Here is a 19,017-nt window from a genome sequence, read left to right as displayed (position 1 = left end):
CTCCCAGTGTCACTCTGGGGGCTTTCTCAATAGCAGGGGGGCCGTGTGGGAACCCACAGGTGAGCACCACCTTTGTCACTTCCCAGTGTGACTCCTTCTCCAGCGGGAACCTGGAGCTGGCCCTGGGGACCCCCATGCACAGGGGGACAGCATGTCATTCCCTCTGGGGCCTTGGTGTTCCTGTCTGAGGCTGAGAATGTCTGAGGTGCCCTCCAGCTCTGGTGTCCTGTGACTCAGGAGGATGATTATGGGGACAGTGACAGTCGGTGGCACTGCTGGAAAGCCCCTCTCACCTGAGCTGCCGATGATGGCAGGATGAGCATGCACCCCAGTCCCCACCAGGGTGGGAGGGGCTGCTAGCTAAAGCTCCCCAGCTCCTTAGGCATCCAGGGCAGAGCTGTCTCGCCGCTCTGCCCCGTGGACCTGGCTGGGCAGAGAGGCAGCAGTCCTGTTGTGCACAGGGGTGACGCTGGTGAGGAATTGTCCTGGGCAGTGGTGGGTGGGCCTCAAGCTGTGCTCCAGGAAGTCCCCCAGAGAACAGCACTGACCAAGCCCATGAGGGAGGAGGGGTGCAAGTTGGAGCCCGAGGCTCAGGATGAGGCAGGGGAAGCGAGGCTGAGGGGGCTACTCAGCCCTGGTGCCAGGGGCCTCAGCTGGGCTGCTGGTGGGTGTGGGGCCGGCACGCAGTTCACTGGCTCGTCATACAGCGTGAGAGTGTGCTCTGGGTCCTGCTTCTGCGGCCTCCCCCTTCCTGTTCTCTGGTACTGGTATCCAGTCCCTTCCTGGGCTGGGTCAAAGGTTAGATTTTGTCTTTAGGCAGTGGGGAGCCCCTGGGGGGCTGCAGCAAGGGGAGGTGGCTGCTGGGTAGAGCACGGGAGAGCCTGTGAGAGGGGTGGGGAGGGGCCAGGAGGACAGGCCGTGGAGGCAGGGGTGCTGGGTACTGAGCTTCCAAATAGGCGCCAGAGACACAGGAAGAATAAAACAAGCAGTTTCCCGCTCCTGGAGATTCCTCCGTGGCCAGAGGTGACGTGATAAACCCAAGGACTGGGCTGTAGAGCACGCGAAGGGATCAGTGAGGGCAAACAGAGCAGAGCGCAGGGGGCATGTGCTGACATGGGGCATGCAGGGAGCCTGCTCCAGCTCCTATCAGGTGACACACGCCCATTAACAGGGCAAGGTGGCTGGGGGTGCCGAGGGAACATCAGAGCAAAGGCCCAGGGGGCTGGGATGGGGGAGGGTGCTGTGTGGTGGGAGAACCTCAGGGCAGCTGCGTAGGGGGCAGGGACTCAGATTCTGGCAGTCTCCTGGGTTCCTGGAGTGGTGTGAAGTGGCTCCTCCCCAGAGAGGGGGAGCAGAGCCCCTTCTTTCAGTTTAAGCTATAACTCAGACCTCTGCCTGCCCTGCTTTCTGCCCTTGGCCAGGCCCCGGGGTCCCAGAGCACAACCTGGTTCACTCAGCAGCCCTGCCTGTGAGGCCCAGAGGCCCCCCGCCAACTCAAGGCCTGGCTGTTCCTTGAGAGTCTCTCCCTTTCTCTCTGTACTGGGATTTGAACCCAGGGGTGCTCTACCACTGAGCCACATCCTGGGACTTTTGTTTTTTTGTTTCTAGACAGGGTCTTGCTAGGTTGCGCAGGCTGGCCTCCACTGCGCCTCAGCTTCCAGGGTTTCTGGGATTAGAGGCCCAGGGCATCCGGCCCAGCTCCCTGGTGCTCTTAGGAGCCCTGTTCCTGGGTTTATTTTTTGTTTGTATTTTATGATACATTGTTATTAACTACAGGCGTAGTTTACACTGGGGTCCACTCTTGGTGTTGGTGCACGTTCTCCGGCTTTGGACCCACGTGCGGTGTGTCGTACGTCAGTGCAGGATCATCCAGGGGTGTCACTGCCCTGGAAACCCTTCCTGTTCCCCCATTCCTCCCTTCCTCCCCCAGTCTCCTGGCTCACTGATCTTTTTGCGGTCTTCCTTGTCTCCCCTCTTCCAGAGTGTCTCTGGGTGGAAGCACTCAGTCCGCAGCCTTTCCCAACTGGAACCTTTCTCCTGGTGGTCGGCGTCCACATCCCCCAGGTCTTTCCAAGGCTGGGGACCCCGTTCTTCTCTCCCTGAGTCAGATCCTCTGTCGGATGCACTTCACCCACCCTCCTGCTCACTGAAGAACGTCTTTGTGCGGTTGCAAGTTTTCAACTCTTTGGGCAAATCCCAAGGAGCGCAGTGGCTGGGTTGTCTGTTGAGAGGTTTAGATTCGGAAGCAACCACCGGACTGTCTTCCCAAGTAGCTGCACTATTTGCCTCCTCACAGCAGAGTGAGTTTCTGTTGAACAGCACTGTTTTCTGGGTGTTTCTGCCCTGTGAACCACATCCACCTGATCCTTAGGTGGATTGAAAGACAAAAACCTAGCTCAGCAAGCACTGTGGCACCTACCTGTAATCCCAGTTACTTGGGAGGCTGAGGCAGGAAGACGGCAGGTTCAAGGCCCATCTGGACAACTTTGAGATGGGAACCCACCTCAAAATAAAATCTGAAAAGGCCTGGGAATGTAGTTCAGTGGTAGAGCACTGGCCTAGCATGTGCAAGGCCCTGGGTTCAATCCCCAGTACTGCCAAAAAGAAAAAAAAAAAAGTCTTCACGCTGACAATTGTGGCTTTATCTCGGTGCGCGGGCTTGTTTGACCTGGCTGGGGATGAAGTGCTGGAGCCGGGGTCAATTCCTCATCCAGTTGGCCCGTAGGAGATTGCATTATTGTCCAAATATTTGCTGCCCCACCCTGCCTCTGCGCCTCTTGCATGTTGCTATCAGGCTTGGCCACGTGACTTGCTCTGGCCATTGAAATGGGGCTGACATGACTGGTGGTTGCTGAGCAGGCCCTGCCAAGGTCAGCATTCTGCCATCTTATCTCTTTGCTTCCATACCAGCCAAATCCCAGATAGGGGCTGCTCTTGCCCACCAGCGATGGGAAAGTCTGAGGCTAGCCCCTGAGAGGTGGGGGCTTGTTTGTTATACGGCACGATGTGAACTATACTGACACAAGCAGTTTCCTTGAGGAGCCCAGCTCACGGGTGACAGGAAGGACAGCCGGGGCCTGGTGGCATGACTAGGTCTTCTGGAGACTCCAGCGTGTTTGGGTGTGTCTTGAGCATGTCCCCCAAGGGCTCCTGTGTTGGAAGCTCTGTCCCCGATGTGGCAGTGTTAATAGAGAGTGAGACCTCGGAGAGGTGCGGCTGGTGGGAGGCTTTAGTGCAGTGGGTGTGCTGCTGAATGGGAGAGTCTCTGGCTTTTATGATGTGATCTCTCCCTCTCCCATGTGCTCCCACTGTTGTGATCCTATCCACTGTGGGGTCCTCAAGGCTGAGCTGATATCAGCCTCAGGTCCCTGAACCTCCAGAACAGTGAGTTATAGAAACTTGTTTTCCTTATAAAGTTTCCAGTCTTGGGTATTTGTTATAGTCACAGAATATGGACTAAGACACTGGAACATAGTCTAGAAATTATGCTGACACTCCCAAGAGCTGCATCCAGGGTCCTGCAGGTGCTACATCTAGCCTGGCACTTTCAGGGGCTAGAGTAGGCACAGTGTCCTCTCTGGTTACTATTTGATCTGCATAGTATGTGTATGTGCTTTTAAAGTTTCCAGTACTTGCTCTTATTTTTTCTCTGTACAGGAAGGAAGTTATCCTGGTTTGGGAAAGGGTCAAAATTTCAGAGGCTGAGTTGTTTTCCCCACAGTTTGGCATACTTAAGAAATCCCAATCACTCGTTCTGAAAATTAAGTGCTGTGTTATTTGAGCTCTGGTGTGTTTGGGGAGAAGAGAAGATATCGATGACATCGTTGGGATGTGCTCCATGGACAAGCCCCTTGAATAAAGAGTGGACATGGCCTCTCATGGCTCCATGGGCATCAGGGACCAATGTGTGACCTTAGTGGCTGTGGGGGGAGGTCTCCCTGGGCTTGCCCACTGCAGTGTCTCATGGCCGGGTCTCAGCACCCCTCCAGCCCCATGTCACCACCATAACTGCAGCACCAGTGGCCCTAAGTCGGGGGAGCCTGGCTGGTACCTTCTCTCATGTGAGCCTAACACCAGCTCTGCGGATCTCTTGCCAAGTAAAAAACTATCCCAGCACTTTGTGGTTTAAAGCAGTGGTTTCATTTATACCTGTGATTATGAGTTGGATCTTGGGAAAAGCTGGCAGGGTAGCTTGCCTCTGCTTCATGAAGTGACAGAGAGGGCAGTGTAACTGGGGTCGGGATCAACTTCCAAGGTGGTTCAATCCCATACCTGGCAGAGACAGGAGCTGCCCTCTTGTCCTTGATTCCTTTTCCCATGGCTTCTTCCTCGGGCCTGCCTGGGCTTCCTCACAACATGGCAGATGGGTTCCATGAGCAAGCATTCTGGAGGCCCAGGAGGAAGCCGGGTGGCTTCTGCAGACCTTGCTGGGAGGCCCGCAGTGTCACTTCTGGCCCCCTGCGGTTCAGCAGCAGGGTGGTAAGACCAAGGGCACCCAGGTTCAAGGAAGGGCAAGTAGTGTACACTTTCCCATGACCAGCATGGCGACTGTGCTCTCCTGGCAGGACCCAAAGTGGGGAGCGATGGACGCCCAGCTCAGACTGGGGCTGACTTCAGGACTCACAAGACAATCATCTCCTATGTTCCAAACTTTTTCCTCTCTATTTTCAGTGGTCATAGAAAAGAAAATTGCTGCGTACTTTTTGTGTTTGATCTAACCAAATGCCAGAGGTGGCTTCCTGCTAGGCATGTCAGGAAAACGTGGGCCCAGGCGAGAGGCAGGCAGCTGCAGACCTGTGGCAGCAAGGACACGTCATCCCTAGGGCCACTGAGAGTGTGCCAGGAGCACTATATAAGGGCATCTGCCAATAGCCCTGCCTTCTGAGTGTGAGAGTGTGTGAGTGTGTGTGTGTGTGTGTGTGTGTGAGAGAGAGAGAGAGAGAGAGAGAGAGAGAGAGAGAGAGGTACACATGTTTAAAGATCACATACTCACTGGACACAAATACACACTCATAATGTGTACACATCACATTCACATATACCTGTGTGAACATGTAAATATCGTACACAATACATCACATGAATGTATATGTGTGAACAGGTGAATATTATGCACACATACTGGATACTATAGATAGACAGGTAATATGTATCTAAAATATACATGCCACATATTTATGTGTGTGTATGTGTATACATAAAGACAATTTCTCTTTTTTTGTTAACTTTGTATCTGGTCTTAGATTTTCTCAGCAGTTTGTAATAGTATCACACTTCCTCAAACAAAGTCTTAGGAAATTTGCAAACTTGCAGAAGCCGGGAACTCAGGGGGCTCCACTGCTACCTGCTGGCCTCAGCAATCCTTACGTTTCCCAGTAGCCTCACTGTTACCCTCCTCCACTTGTCCTGTATCCCACCCCCATGTTTCGTAGATCCCAGAGCTGCTGTCCTCCCACCTGCGGACCCTTAGTCCTGCAAGCCTAGCTGACTTGGTTCCTGAGAGCATCCACTTTGGGAAAGCACTCCTCACATATTCTGGAAGAACCCCGATGGCTTCCAGGGAAGCCCTGGGCTTTGTCTGAACCAGACACAGAACCAGTGAGCACATGCCACTATCCGACCAAGACTCAAGAACCCCTGTGCCAGGCATGGTGGCTCACGCCTGTAATTCTAGTGGCTCAGTAGGCTGAGGCAGGATTGTTGAGTTCAAGGTCAGCCTCAGCAATAGAGTGAGGCCCTAAGCAACTCAGCCAGACCCTGTCTTTAAATAAAATATTTTCAAAAAGGGGCTGGGGATGTGATTCAGAGGTTAAGCACCTCTAGGTTCAATCCTTTTACCAAAAACAAACACCCCAAAAAACAAAAGCAAAAAATACCTTGCACCAAGAATGTGCCTTCATCCAGCACCCCCTTCACTAGGTGGATGGCCCATGCTCGTAAGGGACACTCCGCACTTGCCCCAGAGTCCCGTTGTTGCCTGCTCAGCCTCTTTGGAGTTACTGGTCCATTTTTGGTGAGCACAATGGTAATACAAATGGAAAGGCCGCCCAGGTAACCAGTACTAGACTTCAGAGCCGGGGTTGGGCGCTGCTCTGCAGGGCAGTGCATTTCACACTGTGGTCTCTGTGTGACCCCTTTTCCTTTTTCCCTAAAAACTGACACTTGCCTGTGGCTGTTTACCTGGTGGTCCCAGGGCCTGGGGCTGCCCTTGGGCCCACAGACAGGGGTTTGGGTCAGGGTGGGGCTCACGATTAGCTACCCTGAGTGCCTTGTACTGGTCTATTGCCCCTGGCAGGGAGCGCGCACCAGCCAGCTCATCCCGGGAGGCGTGGGCCCAGCTCTGAGCCGCGGACGGCAGGGTGCTGGCTTGTGACCAGCACTAGGGCTCTCTCTGTCTCCTGTTCAGAACCTCCCCCTCCTTCGGCGGGTATAACTGGGGCCTCATGGTCCCTTGATGTCTGTGGTAAGGGAGGTGAAGGACAAGCCTCTTGCCTCTCCGGGCCTCAGTCTCCCCTCTCTGAAAGGGGTGCCTAGGAAAGGTGCCTCTGAGGACCCTCCTAGTGCATGTTCTTTGGGTATATGAAGCTGATTCACGGTTTCAAATGCATCTCCCCAAGTCTCCTTTCTCCATTCAGATCTCTGCTCTTGCTTGGTGCCGACCCAGCCCTGGAGGCTCTGCCAGCTTTAGGGACAGGAGACTTGCATTGGTCTGTCCAGGTTGAAGGGAGCCCCCACTCTCTGCGCTCTGGGGCTTTCATGCTGATATTCATGGGGTTCTATTGTCTCACTCCAGCATGCCGCTCAGTTCTGGGAGATGTCCAAGGTCCAGAGGACGAGTCACTGAGTCTGTGGCAAGGCTAGAGCTGTGGAGGCCACTGTGGAGAAGCCTGCCGCCTGGCACTGGGGTTTGAATATGCCCACCACACTCCATGTGTTGGACTCAATGTCCAACTTGGGGCCTTCAGGAGGTGACTCAGGGTCACAGGGCTTCTCCTCTGTGAATGTATTAGGTCCGAATGAAAGAGGCCTCATGCAGCATTCACTTCCCTTTCAGACAGGTGCCATCTTGGAAGCAGAGAACTGCCCTCACCAGTATCCAACCCAGCCTCCAAAACTGTGAGAAACAAGTTTTTATTCTTTATAAATTACCCAGTCTCAGGTATTTTGTTACAGCAGCATGAATGGACTAACACACTGGCGTCCACCATCTGAGGTTCCTGTTCCCTGTGTGCAGGGAACCATGTGTATCCCAGGGAGTGTGCAGTGGGCAGGAGCTTGACAGGAGGATAACCCATTGCTGCAGCTGTGACAGAAAGTGCCTGGATCCTGGTCCTTGTGCAGGAATCTAGCCGAGGATTAAGATGAAGACAAGAGTTGGTCCCCTTTGGTTTCTTATGCACACCCTGCTCGCAGCCACTGTGCTTTGTGTTGAGGGATCCCTTCTTGGGGGGATACTCCAAAAGGTCAGGGGCTTTGCATTTTGCTTTCCTGTACTCCCAAGTCTAGCACCCAGTTCAAAGCCTGTCCTGAGATATTCCCATTAGTTGCCAGTGTGCTTTAAGCTCAGAGTCATGTTCCCACATGGCAGAAAAAGGAGAGAGAGAGAGAAGAAAGAGGAAGAAGGAGGAGGAGGAGGAGGAGGAGAAGAAGGAGGAGGAGAGGAGGAGGAAAGAGAGAAGGGAGAGAGGAGAGAGGAGGAGGAGGAAGAGAAGAAAGTGAATATATAGACGGGTGGATGGATGTGTTGGTGGGTGAATGGATGGATGGATGGGTGGATGAATGGGTGGATGAATGTGTGGGTGGATGGATGGGTGGATGGATGGGTGAGTGGATGGATGGATGGGTGGATGGATGGGTGGGTGTATGGATGGATGTGAGGATGGATGGGTGATGGATGGATGGATGTGAGGATGGATGGGTGGATGAATGGGTGGGTGGATGGATGGATACAAGTTGAATTTTGTCAAGTGACTCTGGTTTGTTTTCTCTTGTTCTGTTTTTCAGTGGCTCATTTTGGGGTTTCCTTGCTGCTTTGGAGCCAGGCTTGTGCAGGAATCCCCAGCCCTGCCAGGTTCTTCCATCTCCCACCAGGCCCTGAGGTGCCCAGACTGTGTTTGGTGGGCTTGGGATGCTGGGGGAGGAGGTCCCAGCCTGCCTTCCACCTAGCTCAACTCTTCTGAGGAGACAGAATGAACAGAAGCAGCCTGCTGAAGGGGCAATAATGTCAGAAAAAGGAAGAATGCGGGGGAAGACCCAAGGGAAGGCCGGTCCTTCCAAATGAGCACCATCTTCCATGTGGCAGACTGCCCATGGAGCCCATGGAAGAAGGTGGGAAGGTGGAAATGAAGTGAGGTGGCCAGCAGCTACAGAGTAAGGAAGGAACCCTCTAGAAGGAGTGTCTGGGTAGAGCACCAAGGAGACGATCAGCTAGCAGACAGGGCAAGCAGCCACAGTGGGTGTCCTGGTTTGAAGTCACTGGAGGTCAGAAATGCCCAAGCAGGAAATGAGATGCAACTTGTAAAGGACATCAAAGAAAATGGAAAAACATGCTTCTAATACATCAAGGAAGCAGAGGAGGGGGATGAAGGCTGGCTTGTCATTAGCGGGTGGGGCGAGGCGACGAGAGGTGGCACCAGAAGGCCAGAGATGAGAGTGGAAATAGCCATGTACCTGGGGTGGGAGTGGGCACCTGCAGCCGCGCGCTGCACCTCAGCTAGGATGCGCAGTGGGCTGCCACCCCAGAACTGGTGTTGGTGAAGACCTGGAACTGGAGGAAGCCTTCTCCTGGAAGAAAATCCAGCAGGTTCCATTCGCCAGCACTAGAAGAGAGCAGAGGCATGGCATTGCCAGGCCCGCTGTCTCCACGGAGAGGCAAGGAGTCCAGTGGAGGGGAGGCCGCTGTTGAGGGAGGAGGGTGACCTCTGTCCTCCACTGCCACCAGGCCACAGCCTCCTCTCTGCTCAGGTCTGGCCCCACCTCTACTGCTCACACAGGGTTAGCGGTACCTGGGGGGTCCTTCTCCCTGACTTCTGCCCCTGGAGAAACTTGTGAGCCTTCTCCACAGGTCCAGGAGCAACCCAAGGTCAGTCCCACAGAATGTTAGTGTCACCTGCAAGGTGGGCCTTGACCACTTCCTGTCCATCTCCTGATGGCAGGAGGATGTATGTCTCCTGATCTTCCATCTTCAAGCAGCTTTTAAAAGCAAGCGACCTCATCTGGGGAGGTGAGAGGTTGTAGGTAGGAATGAGTGGTCAAAGCCCCTTCCCCTCCGGAAGGCCTGTGCAGACTGGGGCATTGGAATTGGAAAAGACTTTGCCTGGCGCCCCTGCCTGCTTTGACCAGGGACCAGGGAATTGCCCAGGCTGACTATGCTCTTTATGGTAAAGGGAAGTTGGCGCTGGTCGTGTATGTTTAAGTTTCCCCAAAGCTATGAATTCATCCAGGGCCTGTGTCACTTCCTGCTCAGCCCGGCTGTGAAAGGGTAGGAAGTCGAGGTTTCGGCCTCTGTTTTGGAGGTGGATGCGTCGCCTCAGGTCAAGGCCAAACCCGGCTGGGCCTCAGTTTAGCAAAACGGGGCTATCAGAAACCTGGGGGACCGGCGCAGCAGCCCGGGGGGGCGGGGCAGGGCTGTTTTCCCAGGCCCTGGGGAAGCAAGGGGGAGTCTATTATTCCGGAGAGCGACACTTTCCCGGGCTCCAAACACTATAAACAGCAGCGACAGTAACAATTGGGGTTCAAAAGTTCAAGAATCGGGTTCGAAGGCGGCCTAGGGTACACCCCAAGCCCGGGCGGACTGAAGCCGCCCTGAAGGTGCGTGCCCTGTTGGGGCACTCTGCTGGTGGGGCACTGGCTACCCCAGGGGGCAGCTGCCTGCGCTCGGGACTCCATGGACTGGAGGCCGAAGCGCGGTTCCGTCGGGGCGCGCGGGCGGCTGCGTACAGGCGGAAGGAGCGCGCGGTGCCGGCTCTGGCAGTCCTGCCTCGACTGACGGACGGAGCCTCCCCCTCCGGGCCGCGGCCGCGCTCCGCTCGCCGGTCCGCGGGGAGGGGCGGGAAGGCAGCTGGACGCGGCGGCGATTTATGGGCCTTTCAGGCGAGCAGGTGCCTCCTCGGGCCGCCCATTGTCTCGCCCGCCTCACAATGGGGCTGCTGCAGCCGCAGTGCCGGCCCCCGCCGCGCCCCGAGGCCTGCACGGGCGCGATGGCCCCGGGGTGGCGCAGGCCCGGCGGGCGACCGAGGCGCTGGAGGCCGCCGTGCGTGCGTCGGTCCGCGCGCTGCCCGTGCGCCATCGGCCTCGAGTTGCCCGCCAGCCGGGCGACCCGTCTTGCGCGCCGCCCGGCGGGGCTGGACCGCAGGGACCACGCACCCCGACGGTGCGCTCGCGGCCACGGCGCCCGCTCCTTTTGCGCCGTTCGGCACCCCGGCTCCGCCAGGCTGGCATGGCCCGCGCCGACGCGTCCGGGTCGCACACACAGGGGCCATTCTTCCCGGCTCCGCGCAACCATATGGCAAATCCGCGTCGACACAGCAGCCCCCGCTCATTCAGGCGCAGAATGTCCCGCAACAGAGAACAATCACAACTCTGTTCGTGTCTATTATGGATGCGAACGGGGCGAGAAAAAAAAATCATTTAACTCCAAGAGATGGCCAGCTAATTACCAACCATATGTGAGCCCGGATTCAAAGCCATGCCGAGGAGGAGTTCATTCTGAGTCCGGGCGACTTTATTAGGTATAGAGGACAGATGTCCCGCCGGCCCACGCATCACAGAAAATCGTGTCAGAGAGTTCTTGAAATGAGGGGAGAGGTCTTTTAACATTAAAGACCCAGCCTGCTGATGGACTGGGCCGGGGTCCTCTGGGATCCCCAGACGGAGGAGCAGGGCTGCCAGAGTCAAGGCCCGGCTGGCCCGGGGAGGGGTTCCCCCTCGGTCCCGCCCCCATCCCCTGCTCTCTGGATTGAGACCCAGGCGACTCAGGTGCTGTGGGGCCCCCGGGGAGAAACAAAGACCCTCCTCCAGCCGCGCAGTGATGGCTCCTTATGCTCGAAGACACCTCCAAAGACTGGGGGATGGCTCTGTTGGGGCTCAGAGTCTGTCGTTTGCCCCTAAGGAAAGAACCGAGGAAGAAGCAGCCTTGGGAGTGTCTGGTTACACTGGCCCAGCCGCAGCCGGGCGCTGCACACAATGGGTCTTCCCTGGGAGTTCGTGGAACGAGTGCAGCAATGAATGAATGAGTGAGCCGGTGTGGCAGCCACCCGACTATGAAAATCCCTTGGGGGCGGGTGGGAGTGGGGACAATAGCGGAAGCAAAACACTCCTGATTTCTTTACCAAGAAAATAGCCTCTGGCCATGAGCCGCGGATTCTGTGAGGAGGGGAAAAGGAGAAAGCTCGTTAGAGAGAGAGAAAAAATCTTTCTGTTTTCCATGCAATGCAATTATGTCCCAGCTTTTTCTCCTTGTTATTCTTTTAAGCCAAATGTCTGAATAAAAGGATTATTCCCCCATCCTCCCCCCCAGGACTGACGGTGCTGCTGTGAGCAGGCGGGGCCACTGCTAGCTAGATTAACTGTGGCCCATGGCTTCCGCATTTCTTCTATGAAAATAAGTGAGGTCAGCAGCCATTCAATTGTCGCAGCATATATATTTGAAAATTTAAATATTTGAATCAAAGGAAAAAGGGGGATTTGCATTTCTGCTCAACGCGACAAGCGCGTTCCGTGAACCCGCACAATGGAAACGTTTCAATCGGATGAATTGTCCCCTCGCAGGAGGATTCTGCAGAAAAGGCCGCCACTGCTCGCCTTTGTTTCTTCTGCTTTTGTTGTGTGTTGTGTTTTTCTTTCCTCTTACCCGCTCCAATCCAGAAGGGTGTTTTCTGAAACTTGGGGACTGACTTTGGTTTTGAGGACATAAAGAAACATGGAAAACCTCCCAGGACACATTCACATCGGAGGCCTCTCTGGCACAAAAGCGAAATTTAATTGAACATGTGCGGGTGAAAAAACAGATACGGGGGACTCCGATGCCACTTAGGCTGGGCTAGTCAGCTGACTCCAGCTGGCCTGGCCCCGGCTGTTAATGAAGCCCCCAGTGCGCGGGAGGGAGGCCTGTGACTCCTCTCCTCTCCAGCAGCCTTGGGCAGCCCTGGCTGGTTGGTTCCTGAAAGGGTCAGGAGTCCCCAGGGCGTCAACCCTCCCCAGCCCTCCGAGTCAATTTCCACAGAGTCTGTGTGGCTCTTTTGCCCTAGTTTTGGAAGACAAAATTTTGGGGGATGTTCATCTTCATGGTGGATCCCTGGGTTTTGGTACCGTGCCTCTGAAGGACACCAGCTCAGAGCCAGCTTAATATAATGTTGGCAGGAGTGGTGGCGGTGGCTGCTGACCTGGCGTTCCGGGCATGGCCTCTCTTATCTTCCTGACCCTGTGGGCCTGGACAGGCACTTTCCCCTCTGGGAGGCTGGAGTGGGATGGACACTGAGGCCACCACCACAAAGCCGACCTCCTGGGGGCTGGAAGTGCGGGACTAGGCGGTCACAGGCTGGCTCCTCCTGGAGCCTCAGATGGCGTCTTCTCCGTGTGTCCTCACATGGTCCTCTGTGTGTGTGTGTCCTCATCTCTTCTTATAAGGATCCCATCATATTGAATTGGGGCCCACCCCAGTGACCCTGGTTCTCCCAAGCCTGACTGCTTCCCCGTCAGGTGTGATATTCTCAAAGATGAGCACTTGGGGGCAGAGGGCATGCTCAGGCACCAACCCTTGGAAGCTGGCACTGTCTCAGAGGCCAGGGAAGGGCTGCCAGGTCACCTGGAGCTAGTTCCCCACTGGGGGGTTCTACATGCCACTCTGCTGTGCCAGCCCCATGCCTGCAGCTATCTGTCCCCTGGCTTGGTGTCTTGCGCCTGCCTCTGGCTTTCCTTTTCTTCCCCTCTTTCCCCATTTCTGGTTTCTTCTCTTCCCTGGTTTCTTCTCTTCCCCAAATCTGTTCTCCTACCCAACAAATTCCTAAATCCAAACAAAAGCCCAGCAGGAGCTGAAAAGTGAGGTCCCTGCCACAGCCAGGCGAGATGACCTGACCTGAGCCCTGCAGTCTGTCCTTGCAGTGGCCACCCTGCTGCTGTGTGACCAGGTGGGCAGGCTGACCTCTCTGAGTCTTGGCCTGCCTGCTTCCTGGTGAGCAGAATGACCTGTCTCAGGCAGAGTGAGAAGGAGCTAATGAAAATGACTGAAAAAACACTCCAGGCATTTAAAAAATGTCACGTAATTGCAAAATAATAACGATAACAACAATATACTTAGGAATTTTGCTGGAACTGAGAGCAGGCCCGAGTGGAATTTGGCACTAAGTGGGTCTGCCCTGGCCTCAGTCCAAGGGGGTTTAGTTACTGAGGGGCCCCCAGGACTGCATTCTGAGGCAGCCCTCTCCTAAGGTGGTCCTGCCCCCAGACTCTGGCGCTGAGCTGGGGCAGGGGCTGGGCTGGGGTGACCCTGTCAGCTGGGGGCTGGCTTGGGGCATTATTGCTACAACCCCAGGTCACACGGCTGGCAAGCCAACGGTGTTTTTTATTTTTTTTTTTAGTCCCACAAGTGAAAATAGCTTTATATCTTCCCCAACTGTAGAAATATCATATGCTTGCTGTAAAAAGAAAAAAAAATGCAAACAATACAGAAATGTACAAAAAAGAAAGTAAAGTTTCCTCCCAGACAGATGACAGTGAATGGCAGTCTGGGGCTCTATTTCACCTCGAGGGGACTGCACTGTTTTTTAGGTAAAAAGTCCACATTTGAAAGCATTAGGATACGCACACATGAGTGCTTTGACTTTTGATGGGTCGCAGCCCAGGAAACCCATCCTGACCTGAGCACAGCAAAGCCCAAGGGCACTGAGTCCAGCGAGGCCACCAAGCACCAGAGCTTTGCTTCACCTGCCAGGACCCTGGAACCCTTCACCCCACGGCTGGGCAAAGCCGCCTGCTGGGTGTCGAGTGGCTCCGGTGATCTGCTGCGTGGTGTACTCGAGGTGAGAAGCGGAACGGTCGTCCGGGCACAAGCCTGAGGTTCCAGGTCTGGCTCCTGCCCAGTGAATGTCACACTGTGAAGTCGAGCACCATCAGCTGGGTCGTGGCACCTCAGGAACCGGCTCTATACATTTTCACTGAAAATTTCACTGAACATTACGGGAGGTTTAAGAGAGGGTTAAGAGACAAGAGTGTGGTAAACACGGAAACAGAGAAAGATTGCGGGGGACAATTGGCAGCGGGGGACGCCGCCAGCACTGGAGAAGCTGCTACCTCTTGCTTGTGTTAGAAAAAGGTCCAGCTCTTCCAGACTGCAGAGTCCAGACATGCTGAGGAGGAGTGGCAGCATGGAAAGAGAAAGACCAGGTGCTCTTGAGAGACCACACTGGACACGTATGTAACCAGGCAGGGTGTCCAGCGGGGCCCAGTCCAGGCGGAAGGCATACAGGCCACTCCACTGAGCAGGCTCCCTGGAGGAAGATGGAGACCCCTGGCTAATGAAGGCCTGCAGGGTTTAGGACCAACGCGTGCTGGTCTCACATGGGTGTAAAAATCCCATTTGAACTGATTCCTGGAAAGAAAAGCAAGGGAGGGGGCAGCTGTCATTTCCTCACGGACAGGAAACAGTTTCCGTCCTGTGGCCATGGAAGCTTACATGGAAGCTTATATGCACCCTGGCTGTGCTGCCCCTGCCCATGGAGCAGAGCTGTTGGCACTGGTCAGGGGGATGCCCTGCACTCCTGGCAGGCAGGCTGGGCACTGAGGATTGACTGAGACCTTGGCTTCCACTTGTGTGGAGCCCTGGGCTGTGGGCCAGGCCTGGTACTGGGCACCCAGAAGGGAAGGTGGACAGGGATGTCCGTCAAGGAATATCAGCTTTCAGACAACAGTGGGGTAAAGGAGGAGTGGCCTAGGGCCCAGAGTGGGCTCTGGGACTGCCCAGGGAGAGAAGTGGTGGGGGAGAGGAGCCCCAGAGGAGGGGCTGCCATGGACACTGGAGGCACTGGGGTGGGAGGGTGAGGCCTGAAGGCCACATGGGGGTGCAGGACAGGGCTGGTGGCAGCTGGACCAGATTCATCACTGGGCTGACTTCAGACCCTGCTGGTGCCAGTTAAAGACCTGCCTGTGACCGCCTATCAGCCCTTCGCCAGAGTGCATCTCTGGGACAAAGATCCCTTTAAAAGGCTTCTGGCTGAACCTGTGTTGGGAGTCTTCACTCCGCAGAAAACGACCCTGTCACTTTCACTGCTGGGGTGGGGCAGGTCATCACCCACCAAGGTGTGGGTTTTCTGTTCTGGTTGCCATTTTGCTGGTGGAGTGGGGAGATCTCCGAGGAACCTGCCCCCTCCCTCAGCATTCATTCTGCCCGAAGACCCCGGCCCCAGCCCAGCTCCCACCCTGCAGGCTGAGGGGTCAGGCGGGCCGGCTCTGGGCACAGGCCCCGCGGGCACCGCGAGGATCTTCCCTTGGCCTTTGGGGCCGGAGGCCTGGGCCCTGCTGGGGCTGGGGCTGGAGGCCGTCTGACCCCCGAGATCGTGCCGACCCGGCCCAGCCTGGGAATGTTTCTGCCTTGAAAGGCGGAGGGTGACGGGGCGGGGCGGCGCGGGGAGCCTCATTATGGTTGATTGAAACGTCCAGGACCCTGGGCTCGGGTTAGAGACCCACGTCTGCAGGGCCGGCCCGGCCGGCGCGGGCCGAGGGGCTCGGGGGTGGGGTCCCCGGCACCCCGCCCCTCCCGGGCTGCGCCCGCGCCCCGCCGCGCCGCGCGTCTGTTCCGAGAAGAAAGCGGGCCAATTTGTTTTCATTCAGAATCACTTAAGATCCCATTTTGGAGGAATGAAAGGAGCGAGCGCGCTCCCCGCGCCCGGCGCACTGGGTGCTCCCCGTGCCGGCGGCGCGCTGGGGGGCGCCCGCGGCCCGCCCCGCCCCCACCGCGCTCCCGGCGTGGCGCAGGCCGCGGCCCGAGGCGGCCGCTCATCTGCATGAAGCGCACACTCGCGGCCCATCTGCAAAGGCGCAATTAAACGCGGGGGGCGGGGGGCGCCCGAAATTAGCATTTCCGCGGCCATCTGGCGCGAGGAGCGGGCGCGGCCGGACAAAGGGCGCCGGGCGAGGGGAGAGGCGAGTGTGCCGCGGCATTGACCTGCAAATGAGGCTTTGTCCGCGCATTAAAGCTCGCCGGACCCCCGACCCCGGCCCCCGCCCCGCCCGCGCGGCCGCGGCCCCTCGCGGCCCAGCCCGGACTGGGCACCCGGAGGCCTGGTGGCCGGCCGCCGCGCCAGGGCAGGCCCGAGCTGGGCGCCCCGCACCTGGGCCCAGGCCTCCCGCGGCCTGGGCCAGAGTCCCTGGGAGGGGCCTCTGACCTCCGCCTCCCCGGCCCGGCCCTAAATGGCCGGCCCCACACCTTAGGGGTTTCCTCAGGAGGTGGGGTGTCCCCCTGCAGGCCCCAGGGGAGAGGGCACGGCTGGATGGGGACGCTTGGCTCTGGAGATGCTGCAAAAGGGCAGATAGATAGCCTCCCGGACAGGTTTTGGTTTGCACCGTGGTCATTAATGCCCTAAATCTGGAAGACAGGCTCCGCAATTTTGGGCCTGCAATTCGGGGTGCCTTGCTGGGCCGGTCCCTCTGAGAATGTGCAGCTTGGTCTCACAGGAACCAGACCTGCCAGGCAGAGGCTGCCCAGCCTGGTGACAGCTGGGTCCCTCACGATAGCTGGGTCCTTTGGGGACCGCCAGTGGGCTCCTGAACTTTCCATAGTGGGGCTCAGACTTTGGGCACTCTGGAGTAGGGCTTCAGGGTGGGCTGCTACAGGGACCCTCAGGATCCCCACAGGCCTGGTGGGCGATGCCGTTGGGGTGAGGCTAACCTCTGGCCTCTGCCCGGCCTCCTCATGGGGCACCAGCTAGTGTGAAGCACTGTGACTCCAGCCTGTGGTGATACGGGAGTTTCTTGAAGAGGTGGGCTGAATTGGGGTTGGAATGAGACCCAGGAAAGGGAGTGGGACCATGGCCTGTCCTGGGGTCTCCTGGGTGGGTGGTCCAGGGTGTGATGAAGGCCTGGGCCCTAAGCCTGTGAGTGGGACTGTTACATTGATGGGGACCCTCAAATACTTGCCCTTAGCAGGGGCGGGATGTCTCAAATCTGCCCAGCAATCCCTACTGCAGGGCTGAGATGGGGTCCTCCTCGGGTTCTCCCTCCAGGGCACAAATACTGCCAGAAAAAAGGAAGCTGGAAGTTGAGAAGTCAGCGACACTCTAGTGAGAATTACCCTGCCAACTATTTTCCTGAGAAACTGGGGGTCTGGGAACAAGTGCATAAACATAAGTCCTCTGGACAAGCTCGTTCAAACTGGGAGGGCAAGGCATGCTGAGGTTCCCTGTACAGCCTGGCATTAGGCCACCGGTGTGGGAGCTCCTCAAGGGCCGGTTCTCAGGGACCTGGCCTGGGCCCCTAAGCTAAGGGAGGGGTCTTCTCCAGCAGGCTTTGCACTGTGCCTGGGTAAACTGGGCAGAGTAGGCTGCTTCTAACCCTGCCACCCGGGGTGGGAGGTGTGGGCACCTGGCACTCAGGTATTCTTTGGAAACTGGGATGAGGTCTATCAGACCAGATCATGTGTATGAGAGGCCAGGACCAGCAAAGTTAAGCCAGTGGTGCTGGTGGCGAGGATGGTGGCCGCTTTCTGCCATGCTGGGCTGGGTCCCTGGCATCTGACTGTGCTGACACTCAGTGGGCACACCCACAAAGAGATGAGTTACGTAGGGGTGAGGTTCTGGGCTGCAGTAACGAGTCCTGGGGGGACAGGTGTGCGTGGGTGGGGCCCAGGGGAGCAGTTCGAGTGGGCACAGAGGCGAGGTGGGCCCTGGGGCCTCCTGAAGGACTGCAGTTGGCGGTCTGTGGCACAGAGTGTGGGGCTCTGTCCTCCCTGTTTCCCAGCATCCCCTGTGAACACCTCCCAATCTCCAGGGCCAGCTCCCAGGCTATGGCCAATAGTGGAGCCCAGGGCCTAATGTGAGTGATCACGGGCCCCTGCTCTCTCTCCCCAGGAGTTCATAGGTCCAGGTTTGCTTCAGGCCAGCATTTCCTGGTCCCCAAGGAGTCACCTTATCATGTGTCCTCTGTGTAACCCACTCTGGGGACATTGCCCCATCAACACAGACTGTCTGCTGGGGCCTGGTGCCGTGATGGAAAAGCCTGGGCTACACAGGGAAGGCTTTGTGGAAAAGGGCCCCCCATGCTGGGTATTGCAGGATGAGTAGGAGCTTGCCGCATGCAGACAGAAGGGCCAGCTTGGCAGGTGGTGGTGGGTCTGGGAGGAGCTGAGGCTGGGTGGGTGGGGAACGGGGGCTGGGCCTGAGGCTGGGATCCGCCTGCCTGGGTTTCTAGCTTTGCTTCCTTGGGCTGGGTTGGAACTGATATTCATGCCTCTCAGCCGAAGGATGCTCTTTTCAGTGTGACCAGCCGGGCAGAAGAGCTGAGTGACAGGCAACTCGTGGCCCGGCCTTTGGAAGGCAGGGCTGCCTCTGAGCCCAGGGCTGGATGCTCAGGAGGGAACCAGGCAGCCTGAAGGCAACACTGGCACCAGGGCCTGCCCTGCCCCTCTGAGGCCTGAAAGCCCAGTGGCCTGAGACCCCCTCTGTGTTCCTGCCCACGCTGCCCTCTTCTTGCTTGGCCCATAAGTGGCTAGTGTGGCCTGCTAGGAGAGAAGTGGTCTCTTTTTGCCTGGGATGGGGGTTCCTGCTCCACCTGGGTCCCGCGTCGGGTCCCTCTACTGACTCCACAGGGCCCATGAGGCCACGCGCTGGCCATTTCTTCCACGGGGATCTTGGGTGCAGCAGGGCTTGGGCTGAATCCAAGGGCAGAAAACCCAACCCTCCTCCACGCTGGTCTTTGCTGGGTCGCGGACCTGGGCTGAGGTCGGGGCAGGCAGCAAGGCTGTCTGTGGCTGGCGGTCTCGGGCCCCTAAGGCTCTGGAGTCCCCCGGAGAGCGTTGAAGAGGGATGG

Source organism: Sciurus carolinensis, chromosome 11, assembly GCF_902686445.1.
Source record: "Sciurus carolinensis chromosome 11, mSciCar1.2, whole genome shotgun sequence".
Taxonomy (NCBI): Eukaryota; Metazoa; Chordata; class Mammalia; order Rodentia; family Sciuridae; genus Sciurus; species Sciurus carolinensis.
This window is presented reverse-complemented; position numbering follows the sequence as displayed.